This window comes from Felis catus, chromosome C2, assembly GCF_018350175.1.
Source record: "Felis catus isolate Fca126 chromosome C2, F.catus_Fca126_mat1.0, whole genome shotgun sequence".
In the NCBI taxonomy this organism is placed as follows: Eukaryota; Metazoa; Chordata; class Mammalia; order Carnivora; family Felidae; genus Felis; species Felis catus.
Window position 1 is genome coordinate 144,150,875 of NC_058376.1, and position 22,593 is coordinate 144,173,467.

Below are 22,593 nucleotides of genomic sequence, written 5' to 3' on the forward strand. Positions count from 1 at the left end.
TTGAGAAACCTGTAACGATGCTTTCGGGACGAGGGGGGCGGCACGAAGCTGTGCAGAGCTCCCCATCTCCGTTTTCCTGGGCGCTGCTGCGAATTTTCAGGCTATCGTTTGAAACACAAGCTCGGCGAATTACTCATGGTCCCATAGTTATTCAGAACACGGCTCTTAAAAAAAAAAATCTAATTTTTTGAGTTTAGTGCCAAGCTTTGGGATTTGGGAATTGTACCCGGCTGCCCTAGAGTTGCTACGGCCTTTGGTCGTTTCTAGATGATAATCCCTGAGCTGCGGAGTCGCGAGTTGTTGAATTCGTTACTGTCCTTGGAGGTCGCAGTCAGGTGGATCCCCTCAAGCTCTGCGGCTATTTCTGCCTTAAAAAAAAATAAAAGAAAGGAGGGGCGCCTGGGTGGCGCAGTCGGTTAAGCGTCCGACTTCAGCCAGGTCACGATCTCGCGGTCCGTGAGTTCGAGCCCCGCGTCAGGCTCTGGGCTGATGGCTCAGAGCCTGGAGCCTGTTTCCGATTCTATGTCTCCCTCTCTCTCTGCCTCTCCCCCATTCATGCTCTGTCTCTCTCTGTCCCAAAAATAAATAAACGTTCAAAAAAAAAGAAAATTAAAAAGAAAAATAAAGGAGAAAACGGTAAATGTAGGCAATTTATCCTCATTAACCGCCAATTAGCAACAATGACGCCCTTCGCCACCCTCTTACTTAGTATTTTGTCAACTGAAGGCTTAAATATTGGTTAAGGTTAGAAGATGTTTTTACATACCGTTTTGATTCATCACCCCACCTGTCATCTCTTAACAAAGGATGGGTTCGACTCAAGGGTTAACTTTTTTTTGGGGGGGGGGGAGACAGAGAGAGAGAGAGAGAGAGAGAGAGAGAGTACATGCAGGAGAGGGGCAGAGAGAGAGAGAGGGAGGACACAGAATCCGAGGCAGGCTCCAGGCTCTGAGCTGTCAGCACAGAGCCCAACACAGGGCTCGAACCCATGAAGCGTGGCATCATCACCCGAGCCTAAGTCGGAAGCCCAACCGACTGAGCCACCCAGGCGCCCCTCAAGGGTTAACTTTAAAATATGTTTTTGTTGATAACCTTCTCTTTTTGATTGAAGTGAAAATTAACAGCTGTTGTGAATAAACACCACACGCAGCTTAAAATTACATCCTATTTTTTAAAATAGCTTAAAATCTAAATGTAATTTAAAAAAAAGTCCATTGGCTTCAATTTATCGGCCCGGAAGAGAGCAGTGTTTTTAACATTTTGGACATGAGTTATTTAGTTTTTGATTGCCTCGGTAATGTCTTTACAAACTTAAAAGACCACCAAACAGTTTGTTTTGGATAGCAGAGTTTTGAGGAATGTTAATAAAATTGGCTGAGGCACCCCAAATCATCAGAAACAAAGTGATTATCTGGTTTCTAATTTGTAGATAAGGCAATGATCTCTATTTTTCAACTTTCATTCACAATTTAGAATAATTTGAGACTTGTTGAAAAAGGAAATGCATTTTTATCCTTTCTGAGTAAAGAGAAAATGACTTAGCTAATTATTTTAAAGTTAATTTGATGAGAGCCAATTTTTATTTAAAATACATACCTTGTTACTATAATTATGAAAAAGATGGGTTTTTGTTAACAAAGTTATTTTAAATTAAAATGATTTTCTCCCATACATCATCACACACACCCAAGGTGGGGGAAAAACAGGTAACACAAAAGGATGTGAACTACTTCAAGTCATGACTTGTTACACTGTACCCACATGTGTATGTATCCTGAAGCAACGCTCTTCAAATCCCTAACCTTTCACTTTGCAAGGTACATGGAGGGTTTCCATACATACCCTTTACATAAAGTATAGTTCAAGGGTACTGATTCTCAGGTTGTCCACTTGTATGTTTTCTTTTCTAAAATTGATTTGCCTTAGAGTGTGCCTAACTCTGACACCTTTCCCCCTTCTTCTTTGGTCATGTCCCTCTCCCACTCTGCAAATAAAGCAATACCTTTAATCTGACCTAAATCTGTTAAGAAAGTGAGTGATTCTAATGACTGGGTAACTAATTCTTTTACAAGAGTGGCAATTTCCAAAGGCCTTCGAAAGTATTGCAGGACTCAATTGAATTGTCGGCTTATTAGAAATAATTTTTGATGAGATACCTCTATGTGATTTTTGATACATGGCTTAGTGGTTCAAAAGAATGGTGGTTATAACCAGAAATCCTTCTACTCCCAAATACTTAGTATAGAAGAATACAAAATAGACGAACAGAATTAACGCAAACTGTTTATTTCAATAAATAGTATTGAAGAAAGTATTACTTTCTTAGCAATAAATAGTATCAATCCTGGATACATGATCTAATCGGAGAGAAGGCCCTATCTATTTCTTTATGAGATGCATTTCCGGTAAGAACTGACTTGATATTTTATAATGATCATAATTTGTAATATGTTTGTTATTTGATCATTAGTAGTCTAATAATTTGATGATAACACAATACTAAGGAAAATTTTTGGAACTTATGTTCTGAGGATTTAAAAAAAAAATATATATATATATACATATATATATATTTTTTGCTGTTGTTACAGGAAAATGTAATAGGATGGTCAGTTTAAAATATTTTCAAACACTAAAATGTTAGGATAAAGTTATGTGGGAGAAGTGAGATAAAAATATGAATTCAAGGAGAGAAACAATGATAATCAAGTTCCCATCTGTGAAAGGAGAGCTTGTTCGTGTCCTTTTCAATGGGATGAATGTTAGTGGATTTCAGATTACTATGCCATTTACATTCCATTTATAAAAGAGATACTACTGTCTCTAGCAGCTAACCTTGCTCTGGACATACAATCTGTGCTTCATAATTTTTTGATTTGAAATGCTTTGTATTCAATCGGAATTAGCTTCTGACAGAGCTTTTGTTTTTTTAAAAAAATAAAAATGTGAGTGTCATAATTATATGCACAGTAACTAAGTGCAGTGATTTTCTTTTGGAAACATGTAGGTGAAGAAAAATTTGATAAACCTGAACAGCCCCAAAGTAGGGAGAATAAATATGAGGACATCAACAGAGAATCCAGAATGTGGTAGGATTGCACAGAGAAAGAAAAACATCCAATAGAGGGAATCCTATACTCTTATCAAATGAAGTAAGAGCAACTCTCCTCTGAGGCTTGACAGTTATACTTTTGCTATTTGAGATATGAATTCATTAATTCCCTAATTAACAAATATTTATTTAGCACCAACCATGTGCCAGCCATTGTTTTAGATACTGAGATCAAACAGGCAAAATGCCTTTTCCTAGCACAGAGCCCAATGCAAGGCTTGAATTCATGACCCTGAGATCAAGACCTGAGATGAGATCAAGAGTGAGACGCTTAACTGACCGAGCCACCCAGGCACCCCCAAAATGACTATTTAAATGTGTAAGGACGTAAAAGCTATCACAGGGCTATCAGTCATGTGGATTAAGACTAGCATTCCGTCCCATTAATTTTTTGTGACAGTTTCTATATGTGCCTATGAAAACTTTTTTTCCTATTTAGAATGAGGAGAGAAGAAATAATTCTGAGACTTTGACATCTGCACTGTAAAAACCAAGAAGACAAAGTCAGTTTGTCAGAGAAAAGACATTTTATAAAGCTACCAAATAAACAACAATGAAAGAATGACTTTAAGCTTCTGTAGAATCTGGAGAAAGAAATTAAGGTAGATTGTTTAAAAAGATTATATAGCAAAGGAGAGGAAAATTTTCCAAACTCATTGCACAACTCAGATTATATAGTAAAATTGTTGAATTTATAGTAGTTGCAAAGTTAAAGACATAATTTCCTAGTGTAGATTTTTAAATTGCCTATGTATAGTTGATTCTTAAAAGTACAAAAAAAGATGTGATGTTAATTCACTAATATTAATCATTTTCTCTACAGTCTTTAACTTTTTTTTCTATTTAAAAAATTTTTATTTTAAATTTTTTTTTCAACGTTTATTTATTTATAGGACAGAGAGAGACAGAGCATGAACGGGGGAGGGGCAGAGAGAGAGGGAGACACAGAATCGGAAACAGGCTCCAGGCTCCGAGCCATCAGCCCAGAGCCTGACGCGGGGCTCAAACTCACGGACCGCGAGATCGTGACCTGGCTGAAGTCGGATACTTAACCGACTGCGCCACCCAGGCGCCCCCAAAATTTTTATTTTAGAAAGAGAGTGTGAACAGGGGAGGGGCCGAGGGAGAAAGAGAGAATCTCAAGCAGGATCCACACTCAGTGCAGAGCTCGATGTGGAGCTCAATCCCACAATCCTGGGATCATGACCTGAGCAGAAATCAAGAGTCAGACACTCAACTGACTGAGCCACCCAGGCGCCCCTATATTTTTTTAAGTTTATTTATTTATTTTGAGAGGGAGAGAGAGATCAAGAGCAAGAGAGAGAGCAAGAGAGCACATGAACACACAGAGAAGGGGCAGAGAGAGAGGATTCCAAGCAGGCTCTGCACTTGGAGCCTGACGCTGAGCTCTATCCCACGAATCAGGCAATTATGACCTGAGCCAAAATCAAGAGTTGGACACTCAGCCAAGTGAGCCACCTGGGCGCCCCTCTGCAGTCATTTTATAATAATCCCCTCTGGCTTTAAAAAACTCCTCCCTCTCATCCCATAGCCAATCTGTTCACCTGGTTTTATGGATCCTACTTCTTAGCTATCTTTCAAATCCTAATTCATAATCCTTGCTGTGCTACAGTTTTCTATTATAATAGAACTATTATATAATATATGTAATATGTACTATATATATTACATAGTTTATGTATACTATATACTTTATAACATAATTTGTTCTATATAATATATAACTATTATGTATTATATCGTATATGTTATATAATATACTATATATATTATACTATAGTATATAATATACTATGTAGCATGACTATAATAGTTATACTAATATAACTATTATAATAGTTTCTTCTAATTACTTTTGTCTTTCGGCTTCCAACTTATTCTTTATATTGATATCTAAAATGATCTCTTAAAAATGTAAATGTTGCCATTACAGTTCTCTTCTCAAACTCCTGAAATGACTCCTTAGCATGTTGTAAAAAGCCGTTCTAAAACTAGCCCAGCCTGTTTTTCCACCAGCTCCTATAAACATTGCCAACTCAGGCAATGAAATTTGGTATCTTTGTTCATTTATATACAGTTTTCATTGAGTTGACCTGACTGTGATCTTATATATATACTTTTTTATTTTATCATTGATATATTTTTTTAATTTAAAAACTCTCACTTAATTGGGGAACCCTGGAAAGATTCTCCATCAGTTTGAGAATTATGACTCTTCTTACATTATTTTGTCTTAAAATGAAATCACATTTAGAAGAGGATCCTGTATGTCCAGATAATGGATATCATCATAGTGAGTTACAATTTTTTTTATATTATTGCATCATAATTTTTTTTAGAGTATGTGACAGAAAGATATTATTTTGATACTGAGTGTTCCTTAGTAGTAATCAAAGCCCTTTGTGCCTGAAATAAAAAAAAAAAACAAAACAAAAAACTTTTTTCTTCAAAGATCATCCTAAACTAATATCAAAATTCTTAATTATTCTTCTAAATTATAATGAATTGCATTGCTGTACATTATTTCCAGGCATGATAAGAAAAGTTCTTGCCTTATCCCATCCTACCAGTACTTTTTCTGGAATAATCCAAATTTTCAACTTAAAGAAGTTTTTGTTGCTTTTTCTCTGACAAGACAGTTTGATGTATTTATTATCTCAAATGAACTGATATGTTTCAAATACCTTTGTTAGCTAATATAAAAGTTTAAAGATCAGAGATAAGGCAGTACTAGAACTACCTGGAAATAACTTATTGAGAAAATATGTTGAGAAAATCATTGATATGTTGAGCTTAGTGACTGAGGTGATTGCTCAAAGTGAAGAGTTTTAGAAGCCAGATGATCCTTTTACTATTTTTTGATTTTGATTTTTAATACTGTTTAGATGAAAATGGAAATGAAATGACTACATTTACACCAAATCTTGTGTTTTAACTTGGGAATTTATTAGCAACAGAAATATGATTTAAATTACCAATAACATTTACATTCATGAAAAATATAATTATTTCTTGACATTGAATATATCATTCACTAAGTTGGAATATTTAATATTTTCTTTTTTTTTTAATTTTTTTTTCAACGTTTTTATTTATTTTTGGGACAGAGAGAGACAGAGCATGAATGGGGGAGGGGCAGAGAGAGAGGGAGACACAGAATCAGAAACAGGCTCCAGGTTCTGAGCCATCAGCCCAGAGCCCGATGCGGGGCTCGAACCCACGGACCGCGAGATCGTGACCTGGCTGAAGTCGAACGCTTAACCGACTGCGCCACCCAGGCGCCCCAATATTTTCGTCAATATATTTTTTTAAGTTATCAAACATAGTCTAAACAGTCTTAAGAGAATAAAAAAGTTTTTTTTGTCTATGCAGCTAGGCAGAAGACAACTACAGCTTTCCAGATAGAGCAAACTTACTTTAAAAAATATGCATATGGATATCTTTGATTTAGGGTGAAAATAATGTCCTAGATTGAGGAAAAGAGGAAGAAGCCTAGGGAAAAAATCTTTGCGTCTTGATATTAAGTGAATTAGCAGAATATTCCATAATCCACTGTTTCTAAAAGTCAACAAAAATCTTTATAAGATCATAATTATCTTGCATCTTTTAAAAAAATTATTGTAATGTTTTATTTTTGAAAGAGACAGAGAGAGCATGAGTGGGGGAGGGGCAGAGAGAGAGAGGGAGACCTAGAATCCGAATCAGGCTTCAGGCTCCGAGCTGTCAGCACAGAGCCCGACTTGGAGCTCAAACTCACAAGCTGTGAGATCATGACCTGAGCTAAAGTTGGACGCTTAACCAATGTATCCACCTAGGCGCCCCATCTTTCATCTTTACAAAACTGTGAGGCAGGTTTATTCATTTTTTTCAGAAGAGAAATGTAGAGCAATAAAGAAATGATCAACTATAAAATATCAAGGCAGATATGTTTTTGTGTCTGTGTGTATATGTATATATGCTATATATGTATATATGCACACACACACACACATGTACATACATACTATGTTTATGAAATGGTCCTTTAGTTAAGAGTTAGAGAAAGTATGCTTTTTCCCCACATGACCTAAATTATATCCGTCTCAAATTTTTTGCTGAGAAAATAATAAAAATTTTAAATATTGGTAATACATAATGTTAATAATTTTGATTACTTCTAGTGATATTTTAATGAAAAGATTTAGGAAAAATAGACTTAGGCGACATTCATTTTACTGCTTTACACACTGAAGAATGATATATTTAAAACCAAATATATCAGTATTATATTAAATGTATGTAGAGTACTCAGAACAAAGACTGTCATATTGGATTAAGAAAAATGCTGATTATAAGTGATCTGTGGAAAATAGCAAAGGATGAAAAAATATTGATCATGAGTAAGCTGAAGTAGAAAGTAGCTTGATATATTAATGTGAGACAAAGCAGACTTTCAGGAAAAAAAAAAAGTATTATTTCCACCAGAAGATAAATGGTTTGTGTGTATCTAATAAAACACCTTCACAATATATGAAGCATAGCTAGACAGAACTAAGAGATAAACACACAACACTGGCAGATTTTTAACTTAACTCCTTCACTAACTGATAGAATCGAAAAAATATATATTAAGGAAATAGATGATTGGAATTAAAATTATTACTTTCATACCCACTAGGATGACTATTATCAAGCAAATGGAAAATATTCATCTTAAAATTAAAATGGAATCCAAGGGATTCAAGGGAATCCCTGAATAGCCAAATCAATCTTGAGAAAGTGTAACAAACTAGAGGTTTCACATTGCTGGTTTCAAAACATGTTACAGAGCTACAGAATCAAAACAGTATATCACTGACCTAAAGACATACATATAAATCAATGGAATAGAGAGCCCCCCAAAACCCTCATATAAATGGTCAGATGATTTTCAAGAAAGATGCCAAGACCAATGTGGAAATGGCAGTTTTTTCAGCCATTGGTGTTGAAAACAATGAAGTTGGACCCTTACCTCACACCATATACAAAAATTAAGTAAAAATGGATCGAAAACTTAAATGTAAGAGCTAACACTATACAGTCTTAGAGAAAAACAGGAGAAACCTTCATGGCATTGGATTTGGCAATGAGTTTTTTATATGACCACAAAAAGCACAGGCAACAAAAGAAAAAATAGATAGTGAAGGTCTCTAAATCACTAACAAAACACAAAAAAAATCATCTAGTGATTCCAATATTGGAAAAATACTGTGATATTTACTTTGAATTTCATTAGAACTGTGTAAATACATAACTGAGGAGTAAAAAATGTAACTTTGGCTTCAAAACTAAAATCACGCCTATGCTTAAATAATGTAGGCAGTAAATCACATGGGAAATGTTCATAATGTATTGGTAAGAAAGCAAATTGCCAAGTTCTGTTCAGGATTACAGGCTGATTTATTTATGTCTTTTCCTTCCATTAAGATTACAATAAAAAAATAAGAATATACACATAACAGAAAAAGAAAGGGTTGGGGAGTCATCAATGGATAAAAGATTTCAACAAATATTCTGAAAGAAATGAGGTATGAACATGTTACCAAAGGAATGAACACCAAGAAGCTTCAGCACAGAATATATTGGAGAAGAGTCCACAGTGGAAATGGGAATTAATCTTCCCAGAAAGATAATGGCGAGGCTATGAGGGCCCTAAATGTAAGGTGGAGGATGAATATGGGAATTTTGCAAGTCTTTTATGAAACTAATGTGCCTCCTTGTCTTCTCCATTTCATCGTGCAGAAAGGTGGCCCAAAGTTTTCTCCGAGGCCAAAAGAAGAAAAGACCCACCCAGTCTAAAGAAACTGAGAATTGGACAAACTGAGAAAAACCTTTAGTTTGTTCCCTTTCAGGGTAAGAATTCCAACTTATTCCTCTTCTTAGTGTGTCATGTTTACTTTGCAGATTTTGGTGTGATATGTTGAAGAAGCATGCTCTCAGTTTTACATTATGTAATTTAAAATTGCTTCCATTTTCACATTCTCATTTTAAAACTCTTTGGTGACTCATTTTCTCAATATTTGTGTAGTGATTCTTGAAACAATAATTATGTAGTTACTAGCACCCAAGATAAGAAAGTCATCACTCTTTATTAGAATTATGACACATTTCTAAAATGAGAAACATCAATGACAGTGTATAAATCATTTCAAATGACAAGTTGAAATTCTCTAATTAGACTATCTTGAGATTCTATTCTTGTGTCTTGTGATTTAAAGGAAATGGTGAACTTAATTGAAGATCGTTATTCCACAACATTAGTGGAACAAAATTTTACCTTTAAGCAAATCAACTATGTGACTTCCATGGCAAATAGATTAGATAAAAGTCAGTTGAGAATGAGCACATGTAGGGAGAAATAGCTCCCAATCTGAAATTCATGCTCTCTTTGTTCAATCTACTGATATAATTCTAATCCATTTATAACACTATTGTATTTGACAGATTGTCTGAAGAACTTAATTTTAATTATCCTTCTTGGGTCTGTTGTTTTATTTTTAAGTCTCCATATACTGAATAAACTGCGGTATTTGTAACCAATATAGATCTAAAGTATACAGATTGATTACTAACATTTGAAATGAGCATTTAGAACAGTCTATCAGATTTCTACTATTTGTGAACTATTCCCTTAAAAATTTTAAAGCTGAAGACTATAGTTGCTGCAAAAGATACCAATTTTTGATTATACCAATAAGCTGTTTCTTTACATTCAACTTTGATTTCTGATTTCAGATGAAATTCATCAGTTATCTTCACTATTAAAATGAAAGAAAAAGTAAAGAAAATATCTATTGAGCATCTTGGAGCATTTTTTTAAAGTGTATTTATTTTGAGACAGAACACACATGCACACACACACCACACACACACCACACACACATGAGTTGGGGAGGGGCAGAGGGATAGCATCCCAAGCAGGCTCCACACTGTCAGCACAGAGCCTGACTTGGGGCTTGGTCTCATGAACCATGAGATCATGACCTGAGCCAAAATCAAGATTTGGTCACTTAACCAACTGAGCCACTCAGGCACCCCATCTAGGAGCATTTATTAAGCTAGAATCTATCCAGAAGTATCTGCATAAACTAGTTCATGAACAGTAAAGCTAAATTACAAATTTGCACAGATAATAGGCTCTTAATAAGTTTCTGTTGAGTCATTAAGTGCAATCTAAGGTTGACATATAGGCACAACTTTATTAATTAGGTAAATGAGTGAACAGTGAATGTTAAATTTACATCACAGAGAAAATTAAGGATAAATGCATTTTAGAGTTTAGAGGCAAACTAAATAATTATTTGTTAAATTGAGCACTTGAGAAAAATCATTAAGATGAAATAAGTATACTCATTTTGCATTGGTTTCTGTATATTTTAATTTTCTTATCTAACTACAAATTTAACTCGCTTAAAAGCAGTGTAGAAAGGAAATCAAACATTTATTATATTGTTTTTAGTGTACCAGGCACTGAAATGGGTTTTCTTATATGCCGTTTCATTTTGTCATTAAAACCATCCTATGACTTAAGCATTATTATCCTCAACACATACAGATGATAAAGTGATGTTCAGATCATTTAACTGACTTGCCTTAATTTAAAAATGTCAAGAAATGCAGCCAGAATTTAAATCTACAGCTACAGAAGATATCCAGGTGATACAGCCATCCTGGTTTTTAAATATTTTGAGTATCAACACTGGCGGGCACTCTAACTCTGAAGTTACTGTCATTTCCAATATTTTATGATACAAATATTCAGTGCTTTTCTTTGACAGGAACTTTTTTAGATGCCAGGATACAGTGGTTAACAAGATAGATAGGAACCTTGCCCTAAGTGGATTTTCACTTGCTTGTAGAGGACTTTATCAAATAAATTATAATACGGTGTGTTAAGTGGTATGTGAAGGAAGTAAGACTGCTAGGGGCACATGGAAAGAGCATTGACCCCTACTTACCATTTTTCGGATTGGTTTAGGGATCACCTCTCATAAGTGGCCTGACACCCTGTACCTGAGAGTGTTAGTGTGCCACATCTGCTTCCATAGCATCCTGTGTTTGTCTTATAATACTTGATACTTAACACTACTTGAGGAGAGGGATTTTTGTCTTTCCCTAAGCATGAAGTCTGGCTTTAGCAAACCCTCAAGAAGTATCAGAACCAAAAACAAACAACAATAGAATCAGGATCTAAAACTGTAGCAAGTAAGTAAGGAGTTTTAGATAAGATTTTAGGTATTGAGAAGTAATGGAGATTTCCTTGTAAAGTAGGAGGCAAGTTTATTTTTCAAGAATGAGGAAGATGGTGTGAGATTTATAAAGGTTTAGAATAATCACAGTGAGGATACAGGAGGAAAGAGAAAGAATACCTAAAAAGGGTAGCCTTGAAGGTGTGCTAACAGCTCCTCTGAGCTGGAATCTTTTCATTTAGAGTGGTACCAGTAGACATGAGTACATAATTTCCTCTAAGAATCAGCAGCTTCTGTGCAAGAAATCAGGGATCAAGCCTATATTTGGTAAGAATGTTCTTGGCCTCAAGTAGTTGGACAGATAAATAGTTTAAACATGTAGGGGTTTTCTCACGTATCCAGAAGAACACACAGATATAGAATGACAGTAAGATTCCTAAAGTTAAGAACAAAAAATTTTACTTCTCAGAATGTTACCATGCATTCTTCCCTGCATATCAATTGGAAATGGTTTTTCTTCTGTTTTTTTTTTTTCTGAATTCTTGTTTTGTACAATAAATACGTTTTACATTAAAATTGATCATTGAGGGGCGCCTGGGTGGCGCAGTCGGTTAAGCGTCCGACTTCAGCCAGGTCACGATCTCGCAGTCCGTGAGTTCTAGCCCCGCGTCAGGCTCTGGGGCTGATGGCTCAGAGCCTGGAGCCTGTTTCCGATTCTGTGTCTCCCTCTCTTTCTGCCCCTCCCCCGTTCATGCTCTGTCTCTCTGTCCCCAAAATAAATAAACGTTGAAAAAAAAATTAAAAAAAATAAAATAAAATAAAATTGATCATTGAAATAAAGGTTTAGAAGGAAAGTATCTCTGTTTTGTTTCCAAAACATTTTTTAGTTTATGCTGAATGTTATTAGTACCAGATAACACTTGAGCATCATTAAGGAACCCAGGACATAAGAAATGATTGTACATTTTAAATGGGTGAATTTTTTGGTATGTGAGTAATATCTCAGTAAAGCTGTTAAAGCTAAAGAAATGAAGAGAAAAAATGGGAACTTCCTCCCCTACATGTAGCAAAACTTAATAGAAAAATTAACTCTTTGTTGTACAAGTAATGTATCAAGAGCTTTCTTAAAAAGTGGCTTCTGGTTTTGGGGTGGTGGGGAAAGGTGAATCATTGTAGATGAGGCCTAGTCTACCAAAATTATTAAATAAGTCAAGCTTATATTTTTATACCAGACTCTCTTTTCTCAACCATTTGTATAATATATATGTCATAACTTGCTCTGATCTCACAACGCTTCCCAGCTTGCTCTTTTCTTTCTTTGCATTTCTGTTCTCCTGATTCACAGAAGAAAAAAAAAAAAGACCAAAATACAAGAACAGGGGCACCTGGGTGTCTCAGTCGATTAAGAGTCTGACTCTTGGTTTTGGGTCAGGTTATGATCTCATGGTTCGTGAGATTGAGACCTACGTCGGGCTCTGTGCTGACAGCCAGAGACTTTGTTGTGCTTCTTTCTGTTTCTCTCTCAAAATAAATAAATAAATATTAAAAATAAAACAGAAACCTACTTAAAGTTGGCTAAAATTGTTTTCTCCACTTTCTCACTTCATAATTACAGTTTAGCATGCTCCAATGAGGGTTTCATCTCTACCACTAACCTAATGTTGTTTATAGATCATCGATGACTTCCATGTTTAAATCCAATGTATATATCTCTGTTCTTCTTACTGAAATCCTAAGCAACATCTAACACAGTCATGTGTTCTGTCTTTCTGGAAACATGAGGGTCACCAACTTTGATTCCGTTACTTAGGCTGAAAACTTAGTAGTCGGTCTTGATCACTACCTTTCCCTTATTCCCTACACAAAATATATCCATGAGTTCTACCTGGTTCACCTCTAAAACATATGCAATCAGTCTACTTTTCTTAGAGCCATATTTCTACACAAGGCTAAAACATTATTTCTATCCTCAAATCATTTATACTGTAATATGATGTATTTTTAAAATACATACTTTGTTGAATTGTTCCATATCTACAAAAAAGTGTGAAAACTATAGCTCACAAAGTAAGTACACCTGAGTAACCATATTCTGGGTAATGATGAAATCTCTTCCTCTCATTCATTATCTATCACAGTTGTTAGGACCCTTGAAGAACATTGCTTGCCCCCAAGAAGCTACCAAATGGCTACTCTTAGTCACTAGATCCCTTTGATCCAAAGCTGGCTACTATCTTAACTTTTAACACTACACATTAGTTCTGCTTGTTTTAAAACTTTATTTAAATGGAATCATGTAACATGTATCTTTTTATCTGGCTTCTTTTGGTATTCACTCAGGTTTGTGTAGCAGGAGTTTGTTCATTTTTATTGCTATACGCTATTCTACAATGTGAATTTACTGTATTTCATTTTTCTCTTCTACACTTTATAAGATATTTTAAAATTTTTTTAATGTTTATTTTTGAGAGAGACAGAGTGCGAGCAGGGGGGTGGGGGGACAGGGGGAAGAGAGAGAGGGAGAATCCAAAGCAGGCTCTAGGCTCTGAGCTGTCAGCAGAGCCTGATGCCAGGCTCGAATCCACAGACTGAGATCGTGACCTGAACCGAAGTGGGACACTTAACCAACTGAGCCACCCTGGCGCCCCTATAGATATTTTAGTTGTTTATTGTTTTTGGCTACAAATACTCTTGAACATATCTATTGATATATATATATGTGTGTGTGTGTGTGTGTGTGTGTTAGCTATAGATATTTGTGTCATATAAATACCTAGAAGTACATATGTTCAGATTTACTAGATAGTAAAAAGCAAGTTGCCATTGGACATACCAGTTGGCAATGCAACCAGCTGTGTATGAGAGTTCAAGTTTGTTTATATACTTGCTAACATTTGGCATCGTCGGTCCTTTTAACAGTGACTTTGCTGATAAGTTTATAGTGGTATCTTGTACTTTTTTTTTTTTAAGTTTTATTTTATTTATTTTGAGAGAGAGAGAGAGCGTGTGCATGCACTCAATTGGGGGAGGGACAGAGAGAGAAAGAGAGAGAATCCTGAGCAGGCTCTGCACACTCAGGGCAGAGTCCGATACAGGACTCAAACCTATGGACCGTGAGATCATGACTCAAGCTGAAACCAAGAGTCAGACGTTTAACTGACTGAGCCACCCAGGTGCCCCTCTCATTGTACTTTTGCTTTGTATTTCCTTTATGATTGTCAAGTTTGAGGCCTTGCCATATTTATTGGTTACATGGATTGACTCTTGTGAAGAACCTGTTTATGTGTTTTGGCTATTTTTCTATTGGGTTTTCTGACTTTTTTCTAATTGATAGATTTGTACCGGAAATCTTCCTGCACTTATAGTCATACTGGCGTCATATTTGTCCTTCACATAGGCCCAAATTTTCTTCTTGTCGTGGCTCTTTATGGGCAGTGTCTTCAGCTTTCAAGTTTCAGCTCAAATGTCATTTTTCATGTAAAACCTTCCTTGACCATCTCCTCATCTCCCTCAGCATATACATCTATCATACCAACCTTTTTTCCCTTTAGCATCTATCAACACCTGAAATTATCTTATTTTTTTGTTTGCATATACTATCTACTTCCCTTCTTACTGGAATGTTAACTCCTGCTTACTATGTCTATTTTTATTCACTGCTGTTTCCCAGCAGTTGGAACTATTGTGTGGCATGTGAGAGGTTAAAATACCTGTTGAAAAAAATGAATGAATGAGTGAATCAGGGAACAAATTAATGCCAAATTTGAGGTACTGTTCGTTTTGATATATTTACAGAAGAGTACATACCATTTTTCCCCTAAAAGACTATATGTTTTTGTGGATAGAAAGCAATGTTCTTGAACTAGGACCATTGCTTATTATTTCTTATGTGCATCATAATTACATTCCTGGTAAGATTATTTAACCCCTAATGATCTTCATTTTCCAAGGTAACTCTAAAAGTAGCCATTATTGGTACATTGCTTGTTCACCTTTGCAATTATAAAATTTACAAATCCATGAAACATTTTTCAATTTAACTTTTGCAACAAGAAGTTACAATTTAGCAAAATAAATTAAATCAAGTACTTTGGATACACAAGTGTTTAAGGCTACTTAATTAGCAGAGAGTGCAGGTTGAAATTTATTGAAAATTTGTACTTTGATGGTTTATTTGGAAACTTGTTTTCATATTAAAATATTTCTTCAACATTTTCAATAATTGATTTTAAGTGAAGATCTGATATATAAGCTATAATTATGAACAACATGCAAAGAAAAATATTAAATCTGATGAATTAATATTATTCAAATTTTTCTGTAGCTAGTTACCACTTTGATGTATGTAGATCAATATCAAATTTTTTTAGAATGTTTATTTCAAGGATAGATTATGTTATGTTACTAAAATGTCTTTGAGAAATAACTTTTATATATTGTTAATTTTGTCTTTTTACATTTATATTAGTCCTTTGAATTTATTTCCTGTATTCATTTATAAAACTCATAATATTGAAAATGTAATTTTATTATATTTATTTAAAACACATATATACTTCAGTCTATTCTCATTCATGGTCATTATGTTTTATTATTACATCATTGTGAACACTGAATTAGCAAATTCTGAATCATTGCTCCTAGAGGAAATGCAGAATTAAATTCCTGCAAGCCTCTGGTCACCACATTTTCATTAATCATCACTACAGAAGCTTGTTTTATGTGTGTTTGTGTTTAAAGACACCTTATTTAATCTATACTGTTGATTCATTAACATTGAGCTCATGCTATAACTCTTGCCTAAACAAAGCTTATCTAGCACAGATTTTCTCCTTAAGGTACATCACAGCCTTCTTGAACTTAAGAATGCTAGCTGTATGTGTGGGGGACATTTTAAACAATAAACTCACCAACAAAAGTACAGTAATTGGGAAAATGTGGCACTAACTAGACCATGTCTCTTCTGAAACAAGAAGGCAGAGAATTTCCTGTGAAGGCGCAGCAAATATTGATATTTGAGGTTATAAATAATTTGTAATGAGTGGGAAAAATTACAAATATGGAATTTGCAAATAATGAGGATTGATATATAGTTATATAAAACAATACAATTTAAAATTTTCTAATATAAAAACTTTGGAAAATAGAGCAGAAAACAATTTATAATCTTGCCACCGTAAGATTTTTACATCTTTTTCCAATTTTTGCCTCTGGTATATATATTTTCAAATATTGCATGCACAGCTACATTTTTTGTCTTACACCTCAGTGTGCCTCTGGAAAACCCTCCTCCTCCATAGATGTATTTTTTTTTTTAGCTTATTTATTTAGAGACAGAGAGAGCACAAACAAGGGAGGTGCAGAGAGAGAGGGAGAGAGAAAGAATCCTAAGCAGTCTCCGCACTGTCAGCGTGGAGCCCAGTGCAGAACTTGAACACACAAAAACCGCAAGATCATGACCTAAGCTGAAACCGAGAGTTGGACGCTTAACCAAATGAGCTCTCCAGGTGCCCCCGTTGATGTATATTTGATGGAGTTTTCTTTACCCCATGCTCCAGAGATGGGTAGGTGACCTATGCCTAAAAATTGTGATATTCACCAGCTACGGTCATTGTTACTAGGATAGACATATGTTCGCTTAGAGCCAGTGTGGTGCCGTAAGATTTTTGCTGGATTTCTGGAGGAGACATTTGCTCTTTTATACTGGACTTGAATTTTGCTGCCACTGTCTTTCATGTGGAACCTAAGAGTAAACCTAATGCAGAAGGAGGCAGACTAGAGAGACTAAGGAAAACCAAATCCTAACGAAATAATTTAATTGGTCTTGAATTAATTTATTTTTATAAAATTGTATATATTTAAGATGTATGATATAGTATTTTAACATATATATATATATATTGTTGAAATGATTACTACAATCAAGCTAATTATGATACCCATCACCTCACATAGTTGCTTTTGTGTTTGTATGGTAAGAACACTTAAGATTTCTTTTAGTGAATTTCAAATATACAACCTATACAACCTAGTATTATTAACTATGACCAGCGTACCATCAATTAGGTCTCTAGATCTTGACTCATATAACAGAAACTTTGTACACTTTCACAAATATTGCCATCTCCTCCCCATCATCCCTGGTAACCACCATTTTCTCTGCTTCTATGATTTTGACTTTTTTTCAAATTAAGTGATAATCATACAGTATTTTTTTTTTCTGTGCCTGAATTATTTCATTTAGCATGATGCCCTCCAGGTTCATCCATGTTGTCACAAATGACAGATTTCCTTCTTTTTTAAGGCTGAATGAAATTCCAGTGTGGGGAGGGTATGAATAATGTGAACAATGCCACAGAGATCATGGGAGTGCAGATATTTCTTTGAGATAATTTTATTTCTTTTTGATATATACCCAGAAGGGAGATTATTAGATTATGGAACAAGCTATCAGTTTTGTATAGACCTGCATGCACATGTGTATATGTGTGCACGTATACTTATGATTGGTCCTGAATGAAAATAATAACTGAATTCATTCCATATGACATTTAAGAACATTCAGTTGCTCAGGTACAGGAGAGGGGGGGGAAAAGATCACTAAGTTCACTAAAGGAGGGTCAAAAGGAAGCTCAGGGATTGGTTAGTTAGGGGTCATGTTTTAGGAGACTGAATCACCTCTAGCCCAAGCTTCTTCCTGACACTCATCACTGCCTTCTTTTAAGATTTGTTCCTTATTAGTAGTAAAGTGTAAATCTGTTTAGTAATCCTTACCTATATGATATATAAATGTCTCCTACACTAATCTGATCTTGTCATTTCTAGTTCTTTATTTTAATTCTTTCATACCTGCTGGAGGACCCATTTAAACAGTCTCAAAGTCTGGGTGTGCCTGGGTGGCTCAGTCAGTTGAGCATCTGGCTCTTGATTTTGCCTCAGGTCATTATCTGATGGTTTGTGGGATGGAGCCCCACATTGGGCTCTATGCTGATAGCACAGAGCTTGCTTGAGAGTCTCTCTTTTCTCCCTCTGCCTCTACCCCTGCTTGTGCATGCACACACACACACACACAAACTCTCTTTCTCTCTCTCTCTCTCTCTCTCTCAAAATAAATAAATAGATAGTTTTAAAAAGAATCTCAAAGTCTGAATATATAGGTAGATTATTTTCCCTTTACTTTATTATGTGAATGTTAACCTGACTTAAGAATGCCAGCAAATCTTCACCCTGAAGTGTAGAGTTGCTTTTTTGGTGAGTGGAAGGAAGAGATAGATTGAATACTGCCAAAGAGGTAGTTCTTTGTGACTTTGAGTTCACTACCAACTCCAAATTCAAGACTTTATAGATCCTTACTTAATCTTCAATATTTTCAATCTCTGGAGTCTAGTACTATTAGAGCACTTGGTTTATTCCAACCGTAAATCAAATGCCCTTTCTCCCATTCCTGGCGGTGTCCCTTCTTAATGTTTCCAGTTTATAGTAGTAAATACCCTCTACTAGTGGTCCCAAAGTCAGCTGGATGACTGTAGCATAGTGTTCCAGTCTCCAGTGGTTTCAATCACAGCCAATAAAAAGAGAGATGAACCCTGAATCAGTCTATTTCTACCACTGGCCTCTTCTTATGGACCAAGAAAGACACCATCTCTAACAATTAGATATCTTTGAAGGCTGGATTAAAATAAATTTTTAGCCTGTAACTCTAAGAAAATGTCTTTTTAGTGAAATGATGAAATGCTGCCTAAATCTGGTTTTTAATCTGTAGATAATCTAATCTTGAGCCCTGAATTCCCAGCTAGAATTCACTTTCTTTATGCCTTAAAGTAATTCCTAACTAGTGTAAGTTTGGTGCCCAGCCCCCTGAATGGTTATGGTAAAAGTTAATTTGTGGCTTTGTTTTAGGGTAATGATTTTTAATCTGACGTGGAGTTGGACAATTTTACCATCCGTCCAAAATCCCATCTGGTAGTCCTTCAAATATACCTCAAATCTAAGACTTTCTTGTTCCCATCCTAATAAGGCCAGCTCAGTGTCACATTAAAAAAATACAAAGTCTATTTTTAAAAGCATTGAAAATCAAGTCTTTATGAAGTTTCTTGAAGCAGTGGAAGAGGAGGAAGTCCTTCGTTTGATATTAAGTAAAGTAAAATTTGTCTTTACTCATCTATCCCCTTCAAAGTTAACAAACTATGCAGGAATTACTTGCCTCTTTTCCTTAAAACTCATTTAAAAAATGACCTTTCAGTTTCTTACTTAATTCCCTCCTGCCTCCTATACTCTCCCAAATCTTACAATATCTTCATATTTTTTCTTCTATAAAGAGCATTCTCAGCCCCTCCATGTCTGCATTTTTACCTATCAGCCAACTAAGTCCCTGGGAGTAAATAAAAATTCTTTCTTAGAGATATGAACTGAAGAGGGGAAGATGAAGCTACATTTTTAACCTCTTCTGTCTCTACCTTATATGTCCCTTCAAGTATATATAATGCATTTAGATGTTAAGCAGTCTTCAGCACCTTGTAATGCCCATTTACCTCATCCATCACCTTGCATACTGCTCCTACTTAGGTTGTTGAAGCTTTGCTGCTTGATGCTTCTTTGTTAAAAACAAAACCAAAAAATCTATTGGAGAACTGCGGGAGACGGTCTTTCTAGGTACGGCAGTTAAGTGAGGGACTGGATGTGGGGTAGGAAGATGGCCTGGTGTATACTCCGCACCTCAGGAATGTTACTGAGTATGGAATAGCTGCCTTTAGAAAACTATTTCTAGAAGACAAAATGTTTACTTTTACAAGCCAAAGATGTACTGAAGTACAGAGGGCTGCTAGATTGGCAGAGCTAGGTTCTGCAGTTCTCAGTTTAGTTACAGTAAATAACGAAAGGACTTCCAGAGCTGCAGTTCGCAGCTACATGATACTTCAGAAGACTTTTGCAAATAGCCGAGTACTACTTATGAAAAGATAGAAAAAGTTGCCAGCAGGATAAAAAAACACAAAAAAACGGAATCATGTGGTAGGTCCAAGGGCAGGACTCAGTCTAAACTCTATATCGAAGCCAAAGAACGTGGAAAGTATCTTGGAAACAGGATAAAGAAACAACCAGTTCCGTAAACTGCAGGAAGAATTTCAGCCTCACAGTCCTGATACCCACCATACCCCTCAAGTAATTTGGCCACCTCAGTCTCCCTGTTGCACTTACCTGTCAGATGACGGCTCTGATTCAGAGATGGCTTCTGGTTCTAACAGCACACTTCCCTTTTCCTTTTTAATCTGACTTGTTGGAAAAGGCATAAACTATGTTGTGAGTTTAACTCTATAAAAGGCACTTTGGGGAAGTCCTTACCACCCATTTATTGAAGCCTTGCTGCGGCAACAAGAAGGGTTTCAGAGAAGCTGGAGGATCAGGGTGCCAGAGCCTCTGCCATTTCCACTGAGGAGTGGTTTATGTAGATGGGGAACAAAAAATCCAAATTTAATTTGCTGGGGCTGCCATAACAAAGTATTACAGACTGAGTGGCTTAAATGGCAGAAATTCATTTTCTCCTTGTTCTGGAGGCCGGAAGTTTGAAATCTAGGTGTCAGCAGGGTGGTTCCTTCTGAAGTCCTTGAGGTAAGGATCTGTTCCAGGCCTTTCTTCTTGGCTTGTAGATGGTCACCTTCTCTCTGTGTTTTCACATTGTTTTTCCTCTGCAGGTGTCTGTCCAAATTTCCTCTTCTGATAAGAGCACCAGTCAGATTGGATTAGGGCCCACCCTAATTTTAATTTACTTAAGCTCTTTAAATACCCTGTCTCCAAATACAGTTATATTCTGCAGCACTGAGATTTAGGTCTTCAACATATAAATTTGTTGGGGGGGGGGGGGGAAGGGGAGATACAATTCAGCCCTTAATAGTGGCTTTCCAGCTCTTTGATACTTATTATTATGCTTAAAGGCAATTTCTAGAATGATTTGAGTTGGTTCTTCTTTTCTCCATTTCCACAAACTCTGAAGCCAGTACTATAGAAAAAAAAATATTTTCATAATATTTAAGATACTATTTCATAGGAATCCTGAATGCCACTATAAAGTCTTTATATCCCCTTCTAATGAAAGAAAGTAAGGGAATTTCAGAGGACTGAGATAGGATTAATTGTATGATAGACCACATGTAATTGTAGCCTTCTATATTGAGAAGCGGTGGTTGAGGCATTGTTCAAAGATGACTGGCTGTACTTGTTTTCCCTCATAATAATAAATACTCAATCACGTAGTCTTGTCACTGGAAGTATTTGTTAACAATTTTGAATTAAGGTTTTGCCAAGGTTCTGATCACTCAAATCTTTACTACTGAAATATTAATCAGGACACACTATGCTTCCTAGTGTAAATACCTTGAAGGAGAAAATAATTCCTAAATATACAAAGAGGTAACTTGACTGTCTATGTTGTATCTTGTGTCACTTCCCTCTGTGTTAATATTTGATAAGGTGTTTCATTTATATGAGACTTCTAATGCATAACCAAATCACCTCTTTGGGAAAACTTATGAATAGTACCAAAACACTGCATATAGTAGCTAATATACTCTATCACTCTGTTACACTCTCTGAAAAATAAAATGTGGATCTCCAAGATGGCACAGAACAAAGGCTGACACTTCTTGGGTTTCTTAGAAGGCTTACCATATATGTAAACAGTTGACTTTTGTTTTTATTATGTGACAAATGATTTCACTAAAAACCTGCACAATTCAGTTTTAGCTGTGGGTTCAGTTGACCTTTGTATTTACCTATGTAGGTAGGCATTTGACTTGTGGTAATGTATTAGGATTTCTTGTTTAATATTAAGGAAAATTTCTAGAAGAAAATATGTGTGTATTAATGCTGAATGGATTGGTTTTTTGGGTGTCTTATTTTAGTCAGGCTTTCTATACAATGAGATGTTATGTGATTAATGAATCCTGAATGTGGAGCTCTTTAATTCTGAAATCACCATTAAAAGCTTTTCTTAGTTGAGCCCAAGCCAAAGTGCTCTCATTGCTCCTTTTCTAAAAGTTCAGGTGGGGGGTGGGGGACCCACCAATTCACACTTTTTATAATGAGGGAAGAACATTTTGCCTACCTTGTAAAAATGTGATTCAGTGTCATTCCTTAACATTGGATTTTAAAAATTGGATAGTATAAATAACAGTAGCAGTGAGCCACTTTTATGGGTATCCTATAATTTTATAATTATTAATCTAAAAGTAAAGTTCTGTTCTTCTTTCTTTTGGACAA

The 22,593-nt window shown here is 35.6% G+C and overlaps 1 protein-coding gene and 1 pseudogene across 8 annotated transcripts in view; both read left to right on the forward strand.

Annotated features, from left to right (window-relative positions):
* ZCWPW2 (zinc finger CW-type and PWWP domain containing 2) overlaps window positions 1-22,593 on the forward strand; it is a 150,196-nt gene that overhangs the window by 316 nt on the left and 127,287 nt on the right. For 7 of the 8 annotated variants that reach the window (XM_045037728.1, XR_006585594.1, XR_006585590.1 and 4 more), the window contains exon 2: window positions 8,894-9,004. The gene's annotated coding sequence lies outside the window, so the exon portion shown is untranslated. Of the gene's footprint in view, window positions 1-2,682; window positions 3,153-8,893; window positions 9,005-22,593 lie in introns of those variants that run through there. The other variant, XR_006585591.1, reaches the window with a different exon arrangement.
* Window positions 268-21,389, forward strand: LOC109491660 (annotated as a pseudogene).